Source organism: Lolium rigidum, chromosome 5 (genome assembly GCF_022539505.1).
Source record: "Lolium rigidum isolate FL_2022 chromosome 5, APGP_CSIRO_Lrig_0.1, whole genome shotgun sequence".
In the NCBI taxonomy this organism is placed as follows: domain Eukaryota; kingdom Viridiplantae; phylum Streptophyta; class Magnoliopsida; order Poales; family Poaceae; genus Lolium; species Lolium rigidum.
In genome coordinates this window covers 45,158,205-45,166,916 of record NC_061512.1, presented here as the reverse complement: position 1 = coordinate 45,166,916, position 8,712 = coordinate 45,158,205, and positions in this window count along the sequence as shown.

Sequence of the window (8,712 nt, the reverse complement as noted above, 5' to 3'; positions counted from 1 at the left end):
CATCTCCACCGCCATCTTCACCGCCATCGCTATCTCCATGATGAGGAGGGAGTAGTTCTCCCCCGAGGCTGAGGGCTCTACCGGTAGCTATGTGGTTAATCTCTCTCATGTACCCCAATACAATGATCTCATGAATTGCCTTGCATAATTGAGATCCATATGATGAGCTTTGTATCACTATCAATCTATGTGCTACTCTAGTGATGTTATTAAAGTAGTCTATTCCTCCTTCATGATGTAATGTGGACAAGTGTGTGCATCATGTAGTACTTGGCGTAGGTTATGATCGTGATCTCTTGTAGATTGTGAAGTTAACTATTACTATGCTCTAAAAGGTTACTTAAATATGAACACCGAATGTTGTGGCGCTTGTTAACTCCGGCTTGAGGGATCTCTTGTAGCCCTACACAATGAATGGTGTTTGTTATCAAACAAGAGTATATGTAGCACAAGTGAGGAGAAGTTATTTATTTATTATGTGATCAATGTTGAGAGTGTCCACTAGTGAAAGTAGGATCCCTAGGCCTTGTTTCCAATACTGCAAACACCGCTTACTTACTGTTCTACTGCATGTTTACTTGCTGCAATATTTACTTCATATCGCAATCACCATCTACCACCATCTATATCATCTGCGTTTTAATATCTCTTCGCCGAACTAGTGCGCCTATACATCTGACAAGTGTATTAGGTGTGTTGGGGACACAAGAGACTTCTTGTATCGTGATTGCAGGGTTTCTTGAGAGGGATATCTTTGACCTCTACCTCCCTGAGTTCGATAAACCTTGGGTGATTCACTTAAGGGAAACTTGCTGTTGTTCTACAAACCTCTGCTCTTGGAGGCCCAACACTGTCTACAGGAATAGAAGCGTGCGTAGACATCAGGGACACAAGAGACTTCTTTTATCTTAATTGCAGGGTTGCTTGAGAGGGATATCTTTGACCTCTACCTCCCTGAGTTCGATAAACCTTGGGTGATCCACTTAAGGGAAACTTGCTGCTGTTCTACAAACCTCTGCTCTTGGAGGCCCAGCACTGTCTACAGGAATAGAAGCGTGCGTAGACATCAAGACTATTTTCTGGCGCCGTTGTCGGGGAGGTAAGGTAAAAGGTATTCACATCCTCCGACTACTAAGCTATTTCCTAGCACTGTTGCCGGTGTGTGAGTGCTCGAAGCTATCTCCTTTAGATTCTGCAATTTTATCTTTTTGTCTCTTGTTTTTATTTTTCACTAGTTAGGCTTAATGGAAAACAACAACAAAATTAGAGATCTTTATGAACTTTATATTGAATTAGGACATAATGTGTTTGAAGAGAGAATTAAAAAACCCATGGAATTTTGTTTGCAAAATAGTTGTAGCAATGTTATTAGCATGAACTCTTTGAATACTATTATTGCTAATGCTATGGAAGAATTTAAGCTTGGTGAAGCTGGTTGTGATATTTTTAGTCCCCCAAGTTTTGAGGAGAAAATTTTCTTTGATGATACTTTGCCTCCCATTTATGATGATTATAATGATAGTGGTATTTTGGTGCCACCTACTATGGAGGATAAAGTTTATTATGATTATACCATGCCTGCAATTTATGATAATTACAATGATGGTTGTGATAGTTTTACTCCCACTATTACTAATAAAATTGATTATGCTTATGTGGAGAGTAATGATACTTTTATGCATGAGAATAAGAATGCTTTATGTGATAGTTATATTGTTGAGTTTGTTCATGATGCTACTGAAAGTTATTATGAGAGAGGGAAACATGGTTATATGCATCTTAATAATATTAAGTTTCCCCTCTTTATGTTGAGAATCTCGAAGTTGCGCTTGTGTTGCCTTTTTATGCTTGTTGCATTATGCTTACATGACTTGTTTATTTACAAGATTCCTTTTCATAGGAAGTGGGTTAGACTTAAAAGTGTTTCTTATTTGCTTTTGATGCTCTTTTTTGCTTCAAATCTTATTTCTTGCGCGAGCATCATTAAAATTAGTGAGCCCATCTTAATGGCTATAAAGAAAGCACTTCTTGGGAGATAACCCATGTGTTTATTTTGCTACTGTTTTGTTGTGTCTTGGAAGTTGTTAATACTGTAGCAACCTCTCCTTATCATGTTTATTTCGTTGTTGTGCCAAGTAAAGTCTTTGATAGTAAAGTTGATACTAGATTTGGATTCCTGCGCAGAAACAAATTTTTTACCTGTCACGAATTTGAGTTGATCTCTCTGTAGGAAACACATAAAATGCTGAAAAAATTCATGCGTGATCCTCAGATATGTACGCAACTTTCGTTCAATTTGAGCTTTTTCATCTGAGCCTGTTAAGTGCCTCGAAAAAATTCGTCTTTATGGACTGTTCTGTTTTGACAGATTCTGCATTTTATTTCACATTGCCTCTTTTACTGTGTTGAGTGGATTTCTTTGCTCCATTAACTTTTAGTAGCCTTGGGTAATGTCCAGAAATGTTGGGAATGATTGTGTCCTCTCTGAACATGTGAATTTTTGATTATGCACTAACCCTCTAATGAGTTTGTTTTGAGTTTGGTGTGGAGGAAATTTTCAAGGGTCAAGAGAGGAGGATGATATAATATGATCAAGAAGAGTGAAAGTCTAAGCTTGGGGATGCCCCCGTGGTTCATCCCTGCATATTTCAAGAAGACTCAAGCATCTAAGCTTGGGGATGCCCAAGGCATCCCCTTCTTCATCAACAACTTATCAGGTCACCTCTAGTGAAACTATATTTTTATTCCGTCACATCTTATGTGCTTTACTTGGAGCGTATGTGTGCTTTTATTTTTGTTTGTGTTTGAATAAATTCAGATCCTAGCAATCCATGTGTGGGAGAGAGACACGCTCCGCTTTTTCATATGAACACTTGTGTTCTTAGTTTTACTTTTAATGTTCATGGCTAAAGTTAAAAGCTCGCTGCATTTATTGCTATTTGGTTGGAAACAGAAAATGCTTCATGTGGTAATTGGTATATTGTCTTGAATAATTTGATACTTGGCAATTGTTTTGAGCTCTCAAGTAGATCATGTTTAAGCTCTTGCATCATGTAGTTTAAACCTATTAATGAAGAACTACCATAGAGCTTGTTGAAATTTGGTTTGCATGATTGGCCTCTCTAAAGTCTAGATATTTTCTGGGTAAAAGTGTACGAACAACAAGGAGACAGTGTAGAGTCTTATAATGCTTGCAATATGTTCTTATGTAAGTTTTGCTGTACCGGTTCATACTTGTGTTTGCTTCAAACAACCTTGCTAGCCAAAGCCTTGTACTGAGAGGGAATGCTGCTCGTGCATCCAAAACCTTGAGCCAAAACCCATGCCATTTGTGTCCACCATAACTAGCTACTATGTGGTATTTCTCTGCCATTCCAAGTAAATTGCTTGCGTGCTACCTTTAAAATTTCATTCCTTGTCTTTGCAATACATAGCTCATGGGAAAATAGCTTAAAAAACTATTGTGGTATTGAATATGTTGCTTATGTATCTTATTTCTTATAAGTTCACTAGTAGGAAAACCCCTTATAGGCGAAGCTTAGTTACGTGGCGCACCGTTTTGAGTGCGCCACGTAAGCTATTTTGTGGCGCACGAAGCTCGGTGCGCCACGAGATAGCTTAATTTTGTGGCGCACTACTAAACCGTGCGCCACAAAAACTTGGTGGGCCCCACACCCCGTCACCCCCAACCATTGGTTTTACAATTTCTACGGCGCACAAACCTTGGTGCGCCACGAAATTACTTCTTCCGTGGCGCACGGCGACAGTGCGCCACAAAAATAATGTTTTCTCGTGGCGCACTTGTCTCGGTGCGCCACGTAAATACCGTGTACTATATCAAGGCCGTACCCCTCCCTCGCCACGTAAGTTCCTCTCCCTCTCTCCCCGCGCCGCCGCCTTCCATGGCGAGCGATGCCGTCGGCTCGTCGCCGCCGCCGCCGCCTTCCTCCGCGAGGGCCGGATGCCGCCACGCTCCACCCATCCCCGCCACCAGCAGCACAAGCCGGCTGCGGCGTGGAGGAGGAGGGGCCGGCGCGGCGTCAAGGTGGAGGAGCCGCCGCCGCGTCCAGAGGTGGAAGAGCCGCCGCGACCTCCACCCTGCCGTCGTCGTCCGGTGAGCTCCTCCACAGCCGTCCAAATCGTCGGTGAAGCTCCCTCCCTCCCCTCCCTCTTCCTCCCCGCGCGAGCACAACGTGCTCGACGAAATGCTCGCTCGGTTGGCTGCCTGGATGCATTGTCGCTAGTGATGCTTAGGCTGTTAATCTTGATGCTACCTGGTTCATTTGTTGGCTCCGGATGATTGCTCGCTAGTGATGCATTGCTACTCGGTTGGTTCATTTGATGCTACTCGGTTCATTTGTTGTGCTCAGTGAGGTTAACTCGTTAATCTTGATGGCTTATTACTATCGGTTCATTTGTTGTGCTCGAGTGAGGTTAATCGTTAACAATTTTCTTGATGGGTTCATAGGAATTTGATGCTACCTGTTCATTTAAATGCTTGTTGTGCTCGGTGAGGTTAAGCTGGTTCATAGGAATTTAAATGCATGAAATGCTATTCTGGTGGGCTTGTATACATACATATTTATAGTTGCTCTTGGTTGGCCCGGGATTAGTTTTCTCGGACCCCAAGTAATTCTCCGTTGGGATTAGTTTTCCGGACCCCAAGTTTTTTGGACCCACGATGATTTACTTGATGGATTCTTGTGAGCTTATGGTATGCTTATAATGCTCCGATTAGTGGGGATGCTTACTGGATCATGTGCATATAGTTCATATAGTTCCCTAAAAATAAAGAATGCTCCACGGCCGAGGCTTGATGTCTTAGCTCGAGCCAATGATGCAAAGTGAGGCAAAAACTTGGATAAGAACATATACTAAAATGTGTGATTTAAATGGAATGCTTATGATGGTTACTACCAAGTGATGAATAATCCCTTATGGTACCTGAAGCTTTGTTTTGAACTCAACTTGAGTAATGATAAATTTCTATTTCTTGTGTTGGCTTTGATGAAAATAGAGATATCCACGGTGAGGATCATGTAAATGAATACCACTTTGTGGTATCCTTTGAAAAAGAGATGGTTTCGATGGTTTTAAAGGCTAGGTGGTGCTAGGTGATTCGGTTAGTACCAAGACTTGTCTCATACGGTGCGCTGGGATATGCTATGTGTTGTTGCTTGTTTAGGCATATCTATCACTTACTGGAGTTCTTGGTTCTTGATTGGCCTCTCTTTTGCTGACATCACTTGGTCTATATACCAAGTGATGAATAATCCCTTTAGACATGCTTGCTCCATGCATGCTATGTGTGTTTGAGCATCTTGACTTATGTCCCTATGATAATGGATCATCAAATGTTTCCCTTTGTCCTAGTTGCCTCCTTAATTGATGCCTTATGATCCAAATGATCCAAGTCCCTTGCATGATCCCATTTGTCCCTAATGTTGCTTAATTAAGATGAGATAAATTCCCTCCTAATCACCCATTTTGGGGAATCAAGACTAGTTCTTGATATCCATTAGATTCACTGTCAACACATGTGTTTGCATGTATGTGTGAGCTGCTTGTAGTGTCACTTGACTATTCAAGTTTCAATGTTGGTTACTTTTCCTCTAGTGCAAGAAATGGTTGACGATGTTTATCGCTGTTGGCCTTTATTCTTGGGTGCTCAGAAAGTGTCATGCTTGCCGGATCATCAAATGTTTCCCTTAATTTTGTCCCTGGTTGCCTCCTTAATTGATGCCTTATGATCCAAATTACTATATTATTGGATTGAGTGATATAGCTCTGCATGTTGCTCTCCAAATGCTATATATGTGTATTTGACCATGCTATGATGGATTTCTTTTAAGGACTCTGGCTAGATTAGAGGGGAAAAAGTTGCTTGCTTTGTTGCCTATGATAATGGATCATCAAATGTTTCCCTTTGTCCCTGGTTGCCTCCTTAATTTGATGCCTTATGATCCAAATGACCCAAGTCCCTTACGCATGATCCCATTTGTCCCTAATGTTGCTTAAGATGAATAAATTCCCTCTAATCACCATTTGGAGATCAAAGACTAGTTCTATGATTTCCATTAGCTAGACTCCAATAGTAAAAATGTCTCCCAAATAACTGGAGACAGACATTTTTAACATTACCCCAAGTGATTTACTTGTCGATGATTAGATGGTTGGTGCGATCACTCGTACACTCGGGGGTGGAGCAAGTGAGGCTTGGTGTGATGGCACAAATATCAATATCTTGTGCATCCTACCTGGCCTCACTTGCTCCATCTGCTGGATGTTAATATTTGTTTCGACCAACAAAAGTATGAGGCATTCCATTTAGTTGATACCACTTGGCTCTTTCTTCCATTTTAGTGCGATGATTAGAATGTTCGGTCATTTGTACACTCAGAGGTGTCGCTAGTGAGACGGTGTGATGGCACAAATATCAATCTCTTGTGCATCCTACCTGGCCTCACTAACGCCATCCAGGGATGTTCTATTTGTTTCGACCAACAAAGTATGAGGCATTCCATTTAGATTCATACTAGCTACTTCTTAATTGCATTGGCCTTTCTTCCATTTTAGTGCGATGATTAGAATGTTTGGGTCACCTATACGCCGCAATATACTTTGCGGAGAGCGAGCCCCCCCTTTCACACGGCGGCCGATTCGGTGAGCCGAGTCCTTGATGAGACAACAACGCCCGAGCATGCCTCTCGGCGCGGCACCACTTTTCTTCTCTCGCCGAGTCCGATGCGTGAACGAGTCCTTAATGCCAGGAAGCGGTTGCCCGACCTCCCCTAGCATCATCGCGCAGAGCCCACGTTGTGGCGCTTCGGGCAGTGTCAGATCCGCGCCGCGTCCACGCACTGCACTCGCCTGCATGTGCCGGTCGAACGAATAGACTAATCGTTGGAATAAGGAAGCAGGAAGTGACGGCCGATCGCAATTTAATCTTGCGGCCGGGTGTCATCGGAACTCTCGCGGCTCCAGCCGATCAGCCTCATCGGTTCACGCGGGCACGCGCTTGGCTCGTGCGAGCGCGCGGGCCTGCGGCCGAAGCGCGGCGAGCGCGGCACTTGTGCCTTTGGGCGACGGCCGGCACGGTCTTTGCGTCGAGGACTCGTTCAGCTGAACGGCGAGGAGACCCAGCGTGGGCCTGGCACGCCGGAGAATGCTGAGTCGAGCGTTGTTTGTGGCGTCAAGCACACCGTTGACGAGACGCCGAGCCCGGGGAAAGAGGGCCACTACTGCAAAGTATTTGTGTTGACCAACAATGTATGAGACGGAGATATTCCTATTTTGTCATTCCATTTGCTTTGAGATTTTCAAAATGCGGAAGTGATTAAAATGTTTGGTCACGCGTACACTCGGGGGTGGCGTAAGTGAGCTCTGGTAAGATAGCACAAATATCAATCTCTTGGCGTCCTACCTGGCCTACGCTTACACCATCCCTAAATGTTAATATTTGTGTTGACCAACAATGTATGAGGCACTTATTCCATTTTGTCATTCCATTTGCTTTGATATTTTCCAAAATGCGGGTGAGTTAAAATGCTTGGTCACTTCCGTGCACTTTCGAGGGCGGTGTTAGTGAGCCTCGTGTGATTGCACAAATGTCAATCTCTTGTGCATCCTGCACAGCGCTGCGTAACAAAATACCGGGGAATGTTAATATTTGTTTCGACCAACAAAGTATGAGGCCCTTGTCATTCCATTTGCTTTGGTATTTTCAAAATGCCGGAATGATTAAAATGTTGGTCACCGTACACTTGGGGTGGCGTAAGTGAGCCTGGTAAGATAGCACAAATATCAATCTCTTGTGCATCGGACTTGGTCTCCCAACGACGCCATCCCTAAATGTTAATATTTGTGTTGACCAACAATGTATGAGGACACTTCATTCCATTTTGTCGTTCCATTTGCTTTGACATTTTTTCAAAATGCCGATGATTAAAATGTTTGGTCACACAGTACACTCGAGGCGGCGCAAGTGAGCTTTGGTAAGATAGCACAAAACTATCAATCTCTCTTGTGCATCGGACTTGGTCTCACTTGCTGCCAGGTCACAGTGTTTAATATTTGTGTTGACCAATAATGTATGAGGCATTTGTTCCATTTCCTCTTGTGCATCGGATACTTGTTGGTCTCACTTTCTTCCATTTTCATCATAGTAGGAAGCTTGGATGGAAGGACCCCGATGCAAAGCGAGCACAGTGGGTGGGAATGGCCGGGCAAAAGGAGGAGCCGGATAGAACGACTACTTTGTATCTCGAAATTGTGAATTTTGATATGAATTAAGAGAGTTGTATGCAAAACATTTTGACACTTACCACTATATATGTATCTCGATCGAGGCTCTAAGTAATGTGATGATGATGTCTATGATATATCTGTGCAATGTACATGATATTTATATTATATACTGAATGTTCTACGTATATAACACCGCGTATCTGTATTGTGTGTCTACGTATTGCTTTGTGTATAAAGCGCATGTGTGTAGCGAGCGAGCACAAAATCGTGTATAATACAAGCAGGTGCCGTGGCGCGCTAAGAAGCAGTGCTGTGGCGCACGCTTTCATGTGGCGCACCTAAGAACAAGTGCGCCACAAAAACCTATGTTTACGCAGGCGCACGACTTCGGGTGCGCCACGGCTTTGTTTTGTGGCGGCAGTTTGTGGCGCACCACCCGTGCGCCACGGGAATCAAATTTTCGTG